Raw genomic sequence first — 19,795 nt, forward strand, 5'->3', positions numbered from 1 at the left:
TTCATTCGTTTTCATTTGTCATAATGATGGATTATTTTGACTGGGAGTGAAAGTTGTTTGAGCTTTTCCAGACAGTATCGTTAATGAGTTATTAGAATATAGATTATCAAGCATCAGCTTTCTTGGCAGCATTTAAATGGGACTTCATTGACTATTATCCGAGGGATGGACTTAAAAAAAAAAAAGGACTAAGGGATCTAAAAATTGCTCCTGGCTTTGAGGGCACAGGGTTCTGGGGGAGGCAGTTTAGGAGTGGTCATGTTTTCATCGGCGTTGTCCCTAATCGCTGTGTTTTCATCTCGAGGCAGGACAGTAATGACCAATTCTAAGTGGCTGACCATGGGAATGGGCACAGCTTAAATCCCCTTCATCCTGGTCCCTGTGTGCTTAAGTCCAACTCCCCAACTCCACACACACACACACAGGCACACACTCACGCACACACACTACGGGTTACAGAGTTGAGCCTGCTTCATGGTGTAGCCACCCTTTGATTCACCGCTCAATGAAACTTGTGACTATTTTAATTAAGGGGGGAAATACACTGACAGTGTAGCACACGGAAATCCGCCGCCACGCACATAAAGGGTGCTAATGCTTTTCTTCCTGTCGACGCAATTGGCTGGCCCCCTTTTGTCAGACTGACCATTCATTTCTCATTCATTTTCTTTGCCTCGCCTTTTCTCCTCCTCTTAAGTATGGCATTGCATGAGGCCTGTAGCTAATGACAGGCGAAAAAAAACATTTTCCAGGGCCCAGCCAGGTGAGAGAGCCTCATCCGACCAGCTGGGACGGACATTTTGTGAAAAGACACGCACACCTCCTACCTTGTTTGCCGTTCTGTTTGCCACCCCCCCGAGTGCCAAGGGGGGGGGGGGGGGGGGGGGGGGGGGGGGATCCTCTATGGCCGCCAAAGGAACAACAGGGAATATTTCACCCTCTTCTGGTGTTTGGTGTGCCTCAGGGCAGGGGGAGTTCATCTCCGCTGTCCCGCAGAACACAAACGATGACCGTTAAAGAGAATTTCATCCTCTCTTACCTTCATCGGTGTGGACTGTAATGGATCAATCTGTGCACTGTTGAAACTTCTCACCCTTTGGACAGTAGCTATACGAGTTAGGTTAACGAAAAATAATTCTACTCTCTGGTCATCAACCGGCGTCCAGGACAGCGGACAGCTGTCTGTGGGTTCCCATGTTGGTCACAGAGGTGCAGTTCTCCGTCATTGTGGTATTTTGACAGATGTTTCACAGAGTATCTGTGCATGCTGGTGTGTGACAAGTCCTCTCTTCCTCTGGGGATCAATGTCTGTCCTGTTCTCCCGCAGATCTGATGTTTATCTGCTGGTGATCAATCACACCGTTGACAGCATGAGGGTTAGTGTTACCATTCCTACCGCCTCTGGATGGGCGTCAGCAGACTGACTATAAAGGACAGGTAACTGTAACAATTCAATACATGCCAATACGTATTGCATCATGTCTCAAAATGCTCTTTGTGTGTGGAAAAGATTCAATAGTTCAGAGACAAGCTCTTATCTGTAAACAAAAATCGGCCACCGTCACATTTGACTAAGTATGTGAGGAGAGATTTTTCATTTGTCATCCGGAGCAGCTGTGAATAAATCTACGGTGAATAATACATAACAGTTAAATAAATGGTAAATGTTAGTTATGTTAAGTGTTTGCAAAAGTTCAGACAAAGCTGATGCTTAGATTGCCATAAAGATTTCAGTGTTTTCCTAACAAGACTCGATTCCATCCGATTTAAAGCCATTTAAAAACGACACGGGCCGAGTTTCCAGTTTTCCCAGCCCCAAATAAAAAAACCCTGCACTGTAAATGGCCCCTTAAAATTATTGATTGATGATGACTCCCTACTCACGGCAAAGAGGCCTAAGTCAGGACTTCTGTCCTTAATGCAGTTGTCAGTAATCCCCCTTTGCCTCTTCAAGTGATGTTTTTAGCCCGAGGAAATGCTTGACCAGATTCCTCCCTTACTGCGTAGAAACAGTGTAATCTCTCAATCCTTGACACAGCAAATAAACACTGCACAGAAAAGAGAGCCCGGCAACTTTATCTCTCACTTCCTTCCACATTGTCTCGTTGACAAGTTTCAGGGGAACCTCACCGGGGAGAGAAAAGACGAGACATATTTATTAGGTAACAAACCCAGAGGGCCTGTGGCTGGGGATTGAAGGTTAAGTGCATGTACTAATACTCACAAAAAGGAACTTAACACCTGAGGATATAATGGCATTACCTACACTTCCTCTCACCCTTCCATTTGGTCTATATCTCTTCCTTAGAAAGAGGAAAACTGCCCTGTTATCCTGTTACACAGGGTGGGACAAAATGGCAGACAAATGGGAAGATAAGAGATTCTGAGGTAAAGGGAAATACGTTGCTTAATAACTTATTATCAACGTGAGGATGTGATTATGAAATGTGAAGATATTGTTATAATATCTCTCAAGGTATGACATTTGCTTTGTCCATGTAATAATTATTAGTTCAATTATAAACAATCCTAGAGAGAAAGGTAATCCGCCCCGAGGAGAGGCTTACTCTGGTTTTCTTTTGTATCACTCATGTCACTCATATTGCTGCCACAGCACCTAACTGGAGGTTAATGTCTCTTAACCTTTCTCATGAATTATTCCTTGAGATACCTGAACTCCCACTCCTCCAGTTGCCCCCCCCCCCCCATCCTAATTGGACAAGACACCCTTTCCCATGGAGATAACCGTACCATGGCTTCAGACTTCATGCGGCAGATGTGAATTGATTCCAAATTAATCCTGTCACATGTTTGTATCGTGGACAATTTTGGCCAGTGCAAGAAATTCAGTAACAGTATGCAGCCTGAGTTCAGACCTGGTGACTATGGCACCTAGCTGTTAAACCAAGAGTTTCGTATTTGTGCGCGGGCGACAGTTTTTTCCCCCACATTTTGTATTTTCCTTGAGTCTCTCCCCTCCACTGGGACAAACTGGTTGCTGCTCTAGTTGCCAACACTAATGAATATTTGCATTTCGAACCCAGCACCTCTCATGCCAGACAACCGGAGATGCCGCTCTGATCAAAGAGTTTGCTCACTGTTATTAAATGTATTAAATGTAATAAATTGTACTGCTTGAGTACACCTAGACGGATTGTGGCATATTCCTCACGCCAAAAGCCATATTTTTCCCTCTCGATTATCTTTACTGCACATATAATATGTCTGTTCCAGCTGTGACCTCTACCTGCCATGCTTCTGTGCAGCACCTTGTTTCAACTGTCACATTTCCTACTTTCTTACCTGATCCCAAATGTTTCCCCCTTTAAATGTGGCCCCATACTGTAACTCCTTTTGTGAACCATTTTTAAGTTGGCCTTGCATTTGTACTGCTGAAACATTTTCGGGTAATATATGAAAAGTTTTTTAAAAAGTTTTTTTTAATGAAGTACAAATATTATGACATTAGCAGGAAAGATGTTATATCAACAAAACATATTTCGTGTTAATTATAATTTAATTATGTTACAAGGGTATTGTTTCACAGCCCTCAAATTGTATTATTTTGTTTATTATACCCCTGACTAAATCTTTTTTTTAATAATTGCAATGCTTTTGGTATTTGACTTCAAGGTAAGCTTGAACATGATTCAAATTACTACAATGTTATATTTTAAAATTTGGCTGTGAATGGTCCGGCTAAAACTTTAATATTGAATAATAATCCATAGTTTAACAGGTGTGTTGCTTAAATATTTCCTCGAGAGAATTATAAGAAAGAAAAAAAAACAGTTGTTCAGCTTAGTGTTGACTAAAATGCAATTTGAACGGTCGGTGAATGAAGATGTGAAACAAGCCTGAGGAGATTTCGCTTTGGCTTTTTTTTTTCTACGAAGAACCCGAAAACAAGACTGTTTATTGCTGCTGCTAAGTTAAACAGACAAAGCATAAAGCAGGTTGGATAGAGACACAACAGATCCTGAGGCCCAGGATCAGCAGCACTAATGGGATTAGACCTGCTGTGCACACACACACACACACACACGCACACACACACACACACAAGCACACACACACACACACACACACACACACACCAGACTCAAACAACTTTCACTCCCAGTCAAAATTATCCATCATAATGACAAATGAAAACGAACGAATCTTTCGCTTTTACTCGCTAAACATATGCTGTTCATAACATGAAGTCTTTCCTCCTCCATTCCAGGGGGAACTTTTCACACTGTCCTTTTTTCCCTCCGCCCCTAAGGGGCAGCAGAGGTCTGCATTAACCACGGGCATGTTTGAGCAATGTCTGTCAAGTGGGACCCTCCTGCTTCCACAACCGAGAACACGGCGGCGAAAAAAAGGAACAAAGGACCAAAGTTCAACGGTCGCTTCAACAACAAAATGTCTGCGTTATCTGTTTTTACTTTTTGGATATATACAGTTTTTTCTTGATTAGCTAAGCAGTTTTACAGGAAGAACCAAAGAAAGTTCGACTGTCGTACACAACCACAGGCACGCTTCACTCGTGGAGCTCATTTTTCCTTCTTTCAGCAAACAGGTTGATATGGTGAGACACAGCCGCTGGGTGGGCTGGGGGGGGGTTCAAGGCTATCAAGTGAAGTTTTGTTATAAAAAGAAAAAGAAAGAAAAAAATGAAAAGAGCCAAAAGTTTGGTGATAAGCGAGGAACGTGGCCGGGGCCGGGGCCATTCTCTGGGTCGGGCTGTGGGATGCGACAGAGATTAATAAAGAGCGCGGGTCCGCGAAGGGAGAGGGTGGCGGTGAGGTTAGCTGGAGGGCCAGACAGCGCCAGATGAAAGTGGGAACTCTCTCCCACAGCTGTCAGCAGTTTTTAATGTGAACCTTGCTATTGATTGGCAGAGCCGGCCAGTGTTCTCCCACCAAACTTTGCTGGTGTGGCGGCCTCCGGTTGCGCGAGAGTTGGATGGCCTGTGTGGTATGAAGAGTCCAGTATCAGGTTTGCCTTCTTGAGAATACTTGAAATTGCAGTCAACCAATCATACCGTAACGTTTCATCATGCTTTCATCTCCTTGATTGGGCCACGTGTTGCATTTTTTTCACTTGTGCAGGACAGAACTGTTCTATTTTTTGTGGGTCTACTGTAAAATAAGATTTGGAGGCTCCAAAGAGCGCGACTGAGAGTGTGAGTGTAACCAGCTTTCGGTCCCATTTAAACTGTGTGAAATCAGCGTTTATATTCATCTGAGATATCTACAAGTCGGGTGCCATGTAGAATACCGTAATCTTTAGCCTTTACACAGCGCGGTAATTGAATCAAACCATGATCTTTCATCCCTGTGGTTATTTTTAAGACAGACGTGAATGACACAACAAAAATTGAAATACACCCCTCCCCTTTCCCATTTCGACAAAAGGTCAGAAATTCAATCACCACTGCTGCTATTGCTATAATAATATATGTATGGGAAACAGCCCCGGTAACTGACCGCCAAATTCTTGGGCTGCCTGTGGTCATTTTGCGTTGCCTAAGAACAGAGGCGTCTCTCACTGGAGTTATCCATTAATCCCGGCGGACTGCGAGTGTGAGCGTACAACACCAACAGATTCTTTCATTCTTAACTCCGTTTGTGATGGTGTTTGGTTCCTTTAAATCGCCCGGTGAATGTGGGGTATGAGGCATTGCTCCTATTCATACATTTACATTTACTGCGATTATCTTCTTTTATTGTTTCCTCAAATTCAAATATCATCTGCAGTATTTCCCCCCCAAATAGGCCAGCTCTTGTTGTAAGTTATACGATACATGGTCCTGGGTGCATGTATCAATTTAGAGACGGCAATTGCAATGCTCCTTTTGTCTCAGGCACGAAGACATTGTTAATGCGCCGACTGCACATGGGCTACACTTTAAGAACTTTCGCAGCAACACACGAGGGAACAAAAGCCACTGGCCCAATTTTTATTCTTACTCAGCATCATATATTTTGACGCCGGCAAAACTAGCGGCGACGTTGTTTCATGCTCAAAGAATTTGGCATCAGCAAGAGTCCGCGCCTCAGAGAAACGCGAGATAAGAACGCGGAGGAGTGGGCATAATGTTAACGGCATGACACAGCATACACTAGAGTGGGAGAGGACATGTGGGCCGGGGGACCAAAGTGAGCGGGGCTGAAAGGGAAGAAGTGGAGTTCAGTCGAAATAAGCGGCCTCATTAATGCACTGTCACGTCTTTCATTAGGCCCCGAGAACAAGCCGCGCCGATATAAATCACGGCGAAAGAGACGTAAAAGAAATTACGGCAAACCTACCGAAAGACAATCAACCGCTCAGGAGCACCGAAAAACCCAACCCCTGGATTTTGCGTGGGTGGGTTTTACTGCGCAGGTGGCAGTGAATTAGCCTGTATCTTAAACACAGTGTGAGTAAATCTGCAAAATCCGAAAAAAAAAACCACCCGAGCGGCACGTGACAGATAGCTGCCTCCTCGCCATGTGCGCCAGGATAGATAATTGTCTATTTGCACATCTTTGTGCCCGGCAGTTAACCTCAAGAATTTCTGAGTCCCTCCAAGTGTCCGCGGTTGCTTTATTTATAGTTCTTAAATCTGGTCCGCGTTTTGTAGAAAAACTGAGTTTTTTTTGCAAATGGTCCGTTTCCCTTTTGTGAAGAAAAGGACGAGTGTTTCCTATTGTGGCATTTTTAAAAAAAAAAAATTCCGCCAGCGCGCTCGCTGTGTCTTGCAGCAGGCGTTTTCTAAACCCCTTGCATCTATTACCTTTCACCGGGTAAATACCCTAATGCTGGAAACATTTGTCAATGTATGCAGCTGGCTGAACAGAATAGATTATTAGGAAGTGAGGGGGAAAAACACAGTGCTTCTTCAAACAGCACAGGGCTCGCCTCACAAAATGTGTTTCTCCAGCTCAGACATAGAGAAGCTGCGGCAACACAGTGGCTGCACTGGTCATTTTGGAGACATCAAAATGTCGTTCGTGTTCACTAACAAGACATTAAACATTCAATCATCGGGATAAATTTAGACCTACATTTTATTAGTCCAGTCAAATGAATTATTTGGTTTTAAAGGGCATGCAGGAAGCACAGAGTAATTACAGCGCACAGACAATAAACAAGAAAGAATTAACACGTGTGCAATTGTAGGTATTGGACCAGAGGTTGTGTGGCGTGTGTGTGTGTGTGTGTGTGTGTGTGTGCAAAAGGTGCCAAATTGTTGTGTAAGGAATTTGTGCAGTTTGTTTTGTGGTGTTTACATCAAGCCTCATTAGAGATTTATGGCTGATTCACTGCTGCTCATTCACTCAGAAATGCCGGGGTCAACACAGTGGAAAGTAAGTGCGGAGACATTCATTGTAAATTATTGAATGAGAATATTACAAATACAAATTAGTGAATACCAAATGGGTTCAGAATCTGAAAAGAAAAAAGCCTTGCCGTCACAATATGGAAAGAGCATTTTCATGGGCAACCTATAGGAAAATCTGCACACATGCAATGAGTCACTGTAATAAATCTGAATCTGCAGAATCATTTCAGGAATACGTCCAGTAAATTATGTCTGAATTCAAAGAAACACCAGGAGCCAACACACGACGCTGTGAAACTTTTCCAAGCATCTTCCATATTCACAATGGCTCAGCCACTGGCAGCAGTAGTCCGGAGCGGGCTACACGTAGCCAACGTGAGCTTGGCAGTAGTAACGAAAAACCGAAAACATCAATACTACACTGGCCTGCTGTTGGGTCCTGTGGCCAGTGTTGTGCAAACAGCAGAAAGTTGCGGCGTGTGAAGGGTAATGGGACATCCAACGCCAGGGGACAGCAGGCGGCAGAGTCACACACCGCTGCCGAAAGAAAGATGAAGTAATCTCAGGAAACAAGTAGACACACTCCACTTCGAATTTCGCCCCAAACAAGATTAAAGTGACATTATTCTATGAGAGTGTGGCAAGAGTATTAATCTTACACATAGAAGCAGAGGCTAGACAAACACCGGCTGGCTGCGGGAGTATGGGAGCACATTCTTTATTTTGTCAGTGTGTGTGCCGGGCTTCAGAAAGTAGCCGCGGGAGCGCCATCATCTCATTTTTTTTGCGACACGGCCATTACCTCCGCCCTTAACTATTTTGAAAGCACGTCTTGAATCGAAATGTTGTCTAATGGAACAATTAGGTGTTTTGATGCGAATTTTTACGAATGTTTTGTATAAAACGTATTTTTCCAGGACGCGTTTTTTTTTTTAAATTTTATCCACTGACCTGCCAATCCGCGTGTGTGAACCGAAGGCGTAAAGGTTTGTACGCTGCTGATATGTATGTTTTTAGTTTATTCAACAAGGACAATATAGATATTTGTTGTTACCTACTGTGGGAGGAGATCATGCAGAATGTAATACGGATATACTGCATATATAAGTTAAAGCTAATTTGGAAAAAAAAGTAGATCGGGATAATAACAATATAACAAGTAAAGCAGACTGTTTGTATGTATCATACAAAACTGTATGCACCGACTTAAGTGCATCCATACTGTATGCATGTAAGTTAAAATTTTATTTTATTTAACAAGTTTTTCCAAATCCAAAAACCCATTTAGCGTGCGCATCCTTTGTCGTTTCACCATTTCACACATGCATCGAACATCGAAACACACATCAATGCGTTCCGTATAAATACACTCGCTCTGTAAGTTCGCGCGCTGGAATCAAAGAATCCCCACCTGCGCCACTTAGAAATTCATCAGTTCCAAATCTACCTAAATGAGCGTCACGTTGAGGTTTTTGTTTGGAACCTGTTGCATAAATAAGCCGGTCCCCAAAACCCCACGGAGAGGGACAGAGCTTTAATGAGTGGGGTTTAAGCCCCTCCACCCATCTACTCCTCCACCCACAGCTTGGTCTCCTAATGAGCCATCATCATGCAAAACTGCCAGCTTGATACACATTAATTGGATTTTCACTTTTTCACCAATTAATTGACCAGCATTGTCATGTTGGCCAGCCTCCGAGGGGCTTCTAAGAAAACGGGGAAGCTTCCCCTTTCTACTCTCGCTGACTCTAATAGCCACTGACCGGCGAGGGGAGGCATTTTTTCTTTTCTTCTCTTCTTTACTACCGAGATCAGCTATCTCATTATAGGCTTATGACATTTGTTGGAGCCAGTCCCTTTGTGGAGGGAAAACAGTTTGTGTGCTGCTCAGTTGAAGCCTTTACAGTTTGTTAACCTGCCTCTGCCAGTGCCAGGGGCCCCCGGGGGGAGAGCCTGATGTGCAGTGAGTGACTCGGAATCCTCGCACCCTAGAGGACAGACCACAGGGTGAGGGAGAGCAATCCCACGCCGCCTTGTTCAACAAGCACCAAAACAAGGAATGAATGCGGCCCTGGCATTTTCACAACATTTATTTGAGATGTTGACACGTCAGTGGTGCTTTGAATTCTGCCAGGGGGATTGTTGTGCACGTGAATCCTTGCCGTGAGGAAACACTGCTGTAAAACTAATATTTTAGTCATCGCGTTGGATTTAATTAAAAAGAAGACAAACGTGACCTTTAGTTAATCATCTATCTGAAAGCTATATTATGAGGGCAGATTCTAGTTATGTTTTTGAGCCGCCGTCATGACTTTGGTTGTTTAAATATTAACAACGTCCTGGGCCTCATGGTGATGGCAATAAGTAACATTTTACAAAGGAAAGGCATGTTCGTCTTAAGCACAGCAGGCATGAAAATAACGTAAATGCAAAAATACCAAATCCCTTTTTAATTTTGATTATACCCTGTTGCTAAATTTTGTGCCGCATTTTGGTCCATTTCCCCTCAATGCTGACCAACCAGCAGAAATGGAAGATTTGAGATCCAACTGCTGCGACTCCGAGGCTTTAAGCCTACTGATATGAATAGTAAAGACGGTAATGGTTATTAATCAGATCAAAGTGTTGACCACACCATAGCTCATTATGCCTGCGTGGCTTTACCCCGCTGGCTGGTGATCAGCTTCAGGTCATGACGACGTGAACCACTGGTTGATTGGTGCATTTTGTTGATGCATTGCATATTTATATAAGCATCAGTTATACTGTAATTGCATTGCAAACATTGCATGCTTAATTTGCCGCAAAAGGAGAAAGATCCTCCATCATGGGAAAGGAAAAAAGTGAAATAAACACAATTTTGATAGAGCGTGTTTACCATGAAACAATGCAACAAAGACTTCTGTCAAATGAATCAAATCGCACGCGGCCACATAGAGTAAAATAGTGGAAATAATTCATTTGTTGTATTGAAAGCAATAAAGGGTATTATTGTGTTCGAAATACACGGCTTTGCATCAGTGGCTTTCAGAGAACAGTGAGTGTTATTGATCCTTCATTTTGACAATTATTTAATGTTATAGTTGTCTAAATGGCCACGATTTGATGTTCGAGCCATTCGCTCAACGTGAAGTGTACAAAAACAACGGCTACAACAGCTCTCTGGGGTCAATGGAAAGACACTCTGTCAGCTTCTCTTTTTGAAGGTAATGTTGTTTCCAGTAACTGGAAAACCATTCTGCTTAATCAATATCATTCCAGTCAGGCAAGGTTGAAGGTTAGAGGTCAAACCCAGATGAAACCTGTGATTGGATAATCAAGGGCAATAGCCTTAATTAATCGATTTAGGGGTTCAGGAGGGGGAGTGGTCCATATCACGCACTGTGTTGGTTTCTGTAACCATGAAGGATTCCATTATTTATGTAAGTGTCCATTATGTCACACTGTGGAGAAGGAAAAAAAAAAATAGGCGTTTTAATGCCATCAACATTTAATCAAGCAGAACTTCATTAATCCACATAATTAATTGAGCAGGCTCTGCTATGTTGCTTTTGCTACCTTTACTTTCTGGTCGGACGGACATGTTTCACCATTATTGTTGTCCCATCCCTCCAAGGATTGTGAGTTAATCTGCATGACCCAGCACCTGTCACATACTAATAAACACAGAACTAATTGACTTTGTTGCCCCACTTATCAGCCGCCTCACCAGTCAAAGCCAGCGCAGAGATTTTTGTTTGTTTTCGGCAGGACTACCAGGTGTGTCTGATCAACCAAGAAAAATGTAGTCTATCATATTAGTGTTATCATAATGCCGGACAGTGTATCCAGAATAAACTTGAAATAATACAGGTCTTTTTGTGTGGCGGCAGGACAAGGACACGGTGCAAATTAATAAAAGGAAATGTCAAGCAAGTGGGATTAGATGTCGATCCCTATTATCTACACAGATGCATTGTGTTGTTCACCTGCAAGCGCCCAGCCCACATGGACCTAAGACACTGAAACTAATATTAGACATGAATCACAACGTCAAGCGACGACAATAAGAGCTCGACAAACTGAGTCTGCTGTCCAAGTTTTTTTTCTTCATAATAATGCATACAGAAGAACATTGGTTTAGGTTCCAACACTTTTTGGGTTTTAACTCTTCAAAACAAATCAATGCACTTGTGACCCATTGACACAGGCCAACATATGCTCACCCAAAGATTAAATCTCTCGTCTTGTGTTATTTTCACTGGAATAATTGTAAATGCCCCCGAGGATGTAAAATAATTCATCATTTAGAAAAAGAAATGAGTGGGGATTATTCATAGAATTCATCATATTTAAACATAATCAGACACATCCTCAGTTTTAGTTTATTTCAAAATAGAATTGGCTATTTACAAGAACATAATAATGTAAAATTCTGTCAAAACAGAATAATAATTTAGAATGTGAAAACCATTTGTGGATGTAAAGCCAAACCAAAAGACTGAGTGCGCTGACAACGCTGACCATGTAACACCACGGCTGAAATGTCCTACTTATCCAATAAGGCCGCAGTGAGAGAATAACCACAACTCACACTTTCTCTCCCTCTCTCTCTCCCTCCCTCTGTTGCACTTGTTGTCTCTTCCCTTTACACACTTTCTTGCACACATGCACACACACACAATGGCTGTTCAAAGTTTTTCCAGGGTATTTCTCGGGTTAATTAACAGATTAGTGGTGTGGGGCAGCTCTGAAGTTCAGAGGTCAAGACTAAACCCTCTAACTGGGAGGATAATCAGTGGCAGGTGGGTCCACACTTCTCCTGTTGCCCCTCACAAACCCCTCCCCCCATGACTTGACTCGGCAAAATAAGCCCACCCCGCGACGCGGGCTACCAGTGCACTTGACTCCAGCGACCGTAGATGCACCTGAAAGGAAGAGAGAGAGAGAAAGAGATGGTTCGAGGGACAGAGACATAGGGATGGGGGGGGGGGGGGGGGGGGGGGGGGCTCTTTCAAACATTATTTGAAAGAGCAGAAGAGCAGGAGGAGAGACCTACGTTGGATAAGTACTGGAAATGTGCCATCCTTTCATACACACTGCCAGGACCCATATTTACAAAACGGACCAGTGGGATTCTCTGAACACAGAGAAGGGGAGCTCTATAGGCCCTGGGGCCGATGCTGTAAAACAGAAGCACAATAAGAAAGACGGGTGCTCAGAGAATGAGGACTTCAGCAGGCCCCCCCGCCTCCTTTTTTTTTCTTTTTTTCTAACCCTGTCTCTATTCACTCCTCCCATATTCCATTCCAGGCTGTGCTCGGTGGAGAAGTCCATTGTGAGCTTGTGAATGGGAGACTTTGGGAGTGTCTCTCCTTCTATTAATTAGGACTGGCCAGCGTTTCCGCTCCCCTCTGAGCCCCTCCATTATTATTTCTTCACATTCTTCTGCAAAAGTTTACCCCATTCCTTCATTCGCACTTCAAAGACCTCTGATAAAAGATGCTCGGTGGACATTTGGCGAAAATTCTCAGCCTCAAGAGCATCCGGAGGTTTTTCTTTAAAACGAAATGTCTTACTGGAATCAACAACATTAAAATAAACAGGGTTAATCCTCATTTGCAGCAAAAAATACAAAAAGGACAACACTGTGTACACATTCCTCATATTTTGTCCTTTAAAAACTATCATCAGTACATGGTTAAAAACCATGTGAAGACCAAACTTCAGAGAGCTTTTACAAATATGTGTGATGGAAATTATTGAAGTACCAACCTAAAATTCACCTCCCCTACATCTGTGGTGAACATCGGCGAAGCAAAGATGTCCTGGGGTGCATTCTACTGCTGCCCAGCGGGCATCCATTTGCTGGAAAAAAAAAATCACTTTGCCTCATTAGCTACACACACTCTCAGTTTGTCACAATGCCTTTGCTTGAGTCCTGCTAACAGAGCCCCCTCCTTTTCTCTTTCTCTAGGTGGAGACTTCAGGGGCCAGAGGCACAGTTTGGGTGAGTGAGGCCTTTTCTTTTTGCCCCTCTCCTAGCTGGTTTAAGGGTTGTAATTATCTTTTGCTGGGGGAGGCTGTAAATTGGATTAAAGTGGAGGGTCTCGGATGAGTGGATCACCCCCCTTCCCCTCAGCCCTCGACTTCCCCCGCCTTCTCACCACTTGGTGGGCCACACGCTGATAAAGTGCGGAAAACCGGATTTGGATTCATCCTAAGCATTCATGGCTTCCTGCCGGAAAAAAAATGAAATTTTCAAACAGAAGGGGCCAGTATGCCTGTGGTATCTGTCCGTGTGGTGTGTTTCATCTGGCCTCACTCTTCCAGAAACACCATTACCTCCGTTATCAGTGTGAGCCGACTCAGCCTGACTGGACTGGGGAGCCGAGTGAACTGCTATCCATACAGTCTCTGACCATTGTAGCTCTCGTCAGTGTGTATGGGCAACTGCATTACATTTTATTCTTTAAATACTTTGGAGTTATTTATCCAAGATTATATTCAATTTTTAATTGACAAGACCAATCAAATCTGAAGATGCTGAATAAAAATGTAGTAATATAAATTCTCCAAATTTATGCTAATGACTGCATATAAAAAAACTAAAACAAAACTAAGATGTAAGCAGCTGACGTCAAAATTTTTTCAGTCAAAATGAAGAAGAAAAAAAAGGAGCAGGTATGAAAAGGATGAGTTTTGGCTCTGAAGTCGTTTTCCTGGTGATCGTAAAATTCTAATCCTGTCGAGGAATGTCTCCAGGTCTTTACGGATTGCTGGGATACTGGTGCGTGAAATGGCAAGTCTACCTTTCCCAATGATGTGAACCCTGTTTTCACTGAAATCGCAACAGCTTTTACAACCCATGGCAGGTGCAGCATTTGCATTGAATGGACTTGTCTGTGGAGATTGGTGCCCATGACTATATCCGAACCCTGTTTGATTAAAGCAACTTTGCCTTAACCTTTTCACTTTGCTTGGACACAACAATACCTGTAAAACATATTGTGATGTAGTAACCCTCCAGTAAGAACATATGTTTTTGGAGCTGATATTGTTATGTTTGTCCAAAAATACCGGGAATGTAATGCAACCCAACGCAATAGCAGACGTAGAATTTAATAAGACATGGCATGGTGTCATTTTGGATGGCCTTGTATTCATTGGATTTTGAGGTACCCAAAATACATTTTAGTCTTAGTAATGTTTAGATAGACATATTGTACTTTTTAACAACACTACGTTTATCTGACAGCTTTAGATACGTTTTACAATATGTCTCTTCAAACGAAAATATGATGCATTGTTACAGTTAAAATGACCCCAAATTTTTTAAAACAGTTATAATTAGTGCCCCTTTGACCGGCTGTAATATCTAAATGCTGCTTGCGTATTAATAATTGAATAATATTATGCCATAACAAACTGAAAGAGCCTTTCTGCATCATGATGTCTTTTTCTGTCTGATACTTATTTTTGTGTTAACAATACTTGCAGGGCTCACAGTTGGAGTATTTTTACAAAGTGGTTCCCCTGGCATGTACCACTACCTGTATATGTGAACATACAGTAGTACACACCTGTTCTGTATATGTATTTTTACACATACATTTCTGAGTTTGTTAAAGCTCAAAGTTTGCCCTGGAGTGGAGGCAACTCACATGTGATAATTAAAGTTCTGGTTTCGTCTAATCTATCAGCAGTTACAAGTTGCAACTGACAAAACATGTCGGCTGATGTATTATGGTCGTTGCAATTTGTGAGTCAAAACACGCCGTAAGGCATGGTCAGACAAACTTTCTTTTCATTAACTCAAGCTATGAATACAATCAATGTTGCCGACACCACATAAACACCTTTACATGTTCAAAACCTCTCTTCAGGTCAAAGGTTTATACCTCGCACTTCCGAACCAAATTTGTGAATGGAGTGAGTGAAGTACTGTAGCGTAAGGGTTTTCTCAGAGGTAATACCAAACTAGGTTGAGTGGTCCCCTATTGCGGGTATAATGACCTGAAACCTGAAGAGCAATGAAAGAGAGTCCATTGAGGAGGGTTTTTCCATTCACGTAAAATGTCAATGCATTTTCCAACAGACACTTACAAGGGATCAGTGGACCCTCAAGTGTTCATGAAGAAAATAACCTTTCAGTACTACACAGGGATGCTACTCGACTGAGCCATTCCACGGCCATAACACCTCAAATGATTTAACCAAATAGCTTTGGCCTTTTAGAAAGATAGCAACAAAAAAAGAAAAAAAGAGAAAAGGTAACAGCTTTTTAGAAAAAAAAATAAAAACACAAGAAAACATCAGCGGCCGTTCGGGGTTTACTTATGCCTTCAAGCAGTCTGCATGAAATGATCGAGCAAAAGGCCACACAGAGTGCAACCGAGTACGCTATTGTGCTCCTTGGGTTTTAGTTACCAGTGCAGAGAGGTGTGTTTCATAAGGCGCTAAGAAAAACAGAGCTGCAGTTATCTGGGGATGCTCTTCTTTTGATGTTTCCTCAGCCTCCCAGCCTGTGCTCTTTTTTTCTTTTTTTTTTTGCTCGCAGCCACTGAGATAAATGGGAGGGAGTGCTGTCGGTAGGAGATTCCTCAACACAGTGGGAGCTCAGCGCTGTCACTACGAGTGTTTGTCTAAGATATGCACTGTTTGTAGTACTCCCCACTACTAATTCATTTATTATTACACAGAAAAAATATGGCTGGGGGGAAAAAAAAGTATGTCGTCCCCCCCCCCCCATTGCACATCATGACACCAACCTCCCCTTTTTCTTAAGTATCGGAACGAGATAAATTAGAATCTGACTTTTTTGTTTTTGGGAAGACAAATTATTTTATCTCTTAAATGTGCTCGTAAAATATATTCAGTAATGAATTAAACAGCCACTGTATCTAATGACTATGAAAAAGACCATTTACGGGGGATTATTATGAAAAAGACATTGGCAATGAGTTCGAAAAACAATAAAAGTTCACTAACGCAGCTCTCAATTTGGAACTTTTTAATGACATCAGTAACAAACAAAGTGGCATTGATAAGAGCTTACACAGTGTGGTGAGTCTGCTCTTTTTAAATAATCTGTTTTACAAAATGGTTAATCGAGATGTATGTGCGGATGGCCCACAGACCCTGCGAGTTTAGACCGGATCTGTGGCAGCGAATGAGGGCATTCTGTCCCTGTGTTTATTGGACAGTAGTTTGGAACTCCTTTCATCTTTAATTTCCTGCCGTGTCATCTGAAGACAAAGATCAAACAGGGGACAAAGTGACCCTCTACGCTCCAGACTCCTCTGAGGAGAGTGAAGAACCCCCACTGTTCACTCGCCCTGACCCTATCCGTCTCCGTTTCCTCTCCACATAACCCTCCTCCACAGGCTGGCTCTTAAAAAGGTAAAACTTGCCAAAGCTATTTGTCTGCGATGAGCCCCGTTCTTCCTGCGTTACTGATTAGTGATTGACTCGGGGAGCCATTTGTACATTTGCAACTTGATTCTGTCATTGACGAAATACCGTGTCACTCCCCGGGATTTAATGTTCCGTACAGGCAACCATGAATCTGTCACGTTGACTTAATCTGCTTTTAATTTGTATTTTGACTTCTTCCGGATCTCCTTGGCGCTTCGCCCTTCAAAGTGGCCATCCTGTGAGCCCCCCCTCCTTTCTCATCAGAAAACTTTGATTGCCAATCTGCGCGATCCACGTCAATCAAACATCTGTTCCGCGGTTTGTCCACCGCTGCACCTGCTGACCTCCAAGTGACCTGCAAAATAAGCAGCGAGGCGGCAAAATACAGGAAGCAATTTCTCCCAACGCTACCTTGGAAAGCGGGAGCCAATCAGCGGGCGGCGCAGAGCGTCCATTTTTTGACTCAATGTGCTCCAGACCGGGCTTCTTATGTTTGATTTTCTTTCTTTTTAACTGCACACACAGTTACATAGGCAAAGGGGAGGTGAAATTTCTCCCTTCCAAATGGATTGCAATTTCCCCCCATTTAGCACCTGAAGGTAATTAGCTTGAAGAGATTGCAGAGTGAGAAACACGTTCATGGAACATTAACTCTCGCACATTCTCCAGTTGCAGGGAATTAATAGGAAAGATTAAAGTTTAAAGAGAGCAAATGCCATTAGCTCACAAACCCCCTTCTCAGGGGCTGCAAGCAAACCGAGCTAAACCAATACTGCTTTTTACAAACGGCGTGTCCCTTCGAGATTCCATCACACTTTTCATCATGTTGCATGCAAAGTTTTTCGTAGGTGCATTAGCATGTACACTTTGATGCATGTGTTAGTGCTAGCGGGTTGCAGAGGCACAGTCGCCTGCAGCTTTACGTTGTCCTCTTTAATGAGTTTCTGTGTGTCCTCTCAACTGCCCTGCGTTATGCTAATGACCAGCTTGGCATGCACTAAATTTAGCAGCAAGCTAGAGGAAATGTAAACATGTGAAATAATCAGCATCAATGTGGATTTTTGATACACTTTTTTTGTTTCTCTTATCATGTTCTTTGCTGTGCCATCTGGGATTTTTTTTTTTTTTTTAGGAATCTATGTGTATCTAATCATTTATTTCTATCATACGTTGAGTTTTCATTTGGTTATACTTTTCTCCACTTATTTGCCCATTTAGCCATTCATCCATCAATCTATCTACCTTAAGGGGATAGAGGAGGAGACGGCAATTGGCAATGAATTTTTAGAGGCCATCCCACTCACAGATTCCATCACAGCCTGAAAAATTCTGTGAGGTAAAAAAAAAAATGAAATTGAGACATGGTAGAATTTATTGCCCAGAAAATTCCATTCTACTATCTGATGTGAAAAGTCCAGTCCTCCTAGCTTCTGAAAATCTATTTCCCCTCATTTTAATACCCCAGCATAGCAGTCCTCATAATTCATTCGAGTGTGTTAAGCTCAGTTTTATTAGATCTGAAACAAATTTTGGTGGGGATCCTATAGGTCATTAACCATGGAGTAATTTTATCCTTGTTTCCCTAATGATGCCATAATGGTGAGTGAATTTCTTAACTAAAGACCAAAGAACATTGTGAAGGTCAGCTTCATCTGCAAGCTCCTTCAAGCGCTTCTCAGAGAGATTGGAAAAGTCGCACATTTTTGAGGAGTCATTAATAACCTTAAAGCTGAGAGCCTATTTGCGTTCTCGCTCTCTACCTTTTAATTTCCCTGGTTTTTCACTCTCTCTCTCTCTCTCTCTCTCTCTCCCCAGCTCTCTGTCCTTTTCCCTGCTCTTTGATTGCCCTCGTGCAAAAAAAGAAAGGATTACTCCATGTGTGTGAATGGGTTAGAGAATGCCAAAGAAAAAGAGGGAGAGAGCAGGAATGGTAGTGCAGTGACATACAGATCCCAGATGTGATGCTGCTATAATTTGAATTTTATGCCTTTGTTATCGCTTTAATCATTTTCTTTATTCGTTTTGTTTCAGTGGTCTGGGAGAGACACCTGATAGGGTACACCACCTAGGGACCCATTTTTATTTGGAATGTGGTGCAAGGTCTAATTAGAATTTGAATTTTGCTGAGCCTTGAAATGGCTGGTACTTTGTCCTGATCGCCTTAGATATTGTTCCAAGTCAATCATTTGTCATCGCAAAGCATGCTGGGAAGGTTCTACTAATGAAGCCCTAGGTTTGTGCGCCATTTTTTGCTGCCCTGGCATTTTTGTCCATTTAAGAAGCCTGATGTAAGGACGACAGTGGTTATACATCCATGTTACGACACCAGCAGGAGCAGAGTGCGGTTGGACTGCTGCTGTCACATCCATCTGATCTCTGTCACCATTCAGCATCGACACACCGGAGGGTGTAAAGGATCCGCGACTGTCTTTTAAAGCAGTCGTTTTCTTCCACAGCAGAACGCAGTCAGGGAGTTAGCGCTTTTAGATACGACAATGAACACATCGTATCATTGTTATAGATTAATTTTAATATTAGTGGTGGACAGTAACTGAGGTCATCTACTGAAGTATTGTGCTAAAGAACAATACTTTTTATTTTATTTGAATGTTTCTATTTCATGCTGTTATACTTCAACTCTATTACTACTCTGAGATAAATAATACTTTTCACAAGTTTTAAATTTGCCAAATGTGCTATTAATAATATTTTGATGTTATTGATGCATTAAACCTCTATAAAAAATATAAATCCCATAAAAACTACAACAAAGTATTGATGAATCAATTTTAATTATCAATTAAAATGATTAAAAACACTGACAAGGGCCAGTCTGTATAATGTGTACTTTATTATTATTATTTTAACTACATTTTTTGCTTTCACTTCTGGATTTTTTTTCATATTATAGTGTTGCTAAATTTTTAATCAAATAAATTAAGTAAAGTACATAAAACACTGATCAAACTTCACAATAGTAAAAAGTTGAACATCAACTAGGAAAAATATCAAAATACTGCTTAATAATATAAGATATATAATAATCTAACTTTTACTTTTGCCTTTAATATGATACTTACTTCG

The 19,795-nt window shown here is 42.1% G+C and overlaps 1 long non-coding RNA gene across 1 annotated transcript; it reads left to right on the forward strand.

Moving 5' to 3' along the window:
- The first annotated feature begins 16,509 nt into the window (after window positions 1-16,509).
- LOC118284199 lies at window positions 16,510-19,529 on the forward strand. The gene is made up of 3 exons (XR_004784779.2): window positions 16,510-16,696; window positions 16,940-17,310; window positions 17,930-19,529. It is a non-coding gene; the product is annotated as an uncharacterized LOC118284199 (long non-coding RNA).
- Window positions 19,530-19,795: the final 266 nt, after the last annotated feature.

The sequence above is a fragment of the Scophthalmus maximus genome, chromosome 10 (assembly GCF_022379125.1).
Source record: "Scophthalmus maximus strain ysfricsl-2021 chromosome 10, ASM2237912v1, whole genome shotgun sequence".
Lineage (NCBI taxonomy): Eukaryota > Metazoa > Chordata > Actinopteri > Pleuronectiformes > Scophthalmidae > Scophthalmus > Scophthalmus maximus.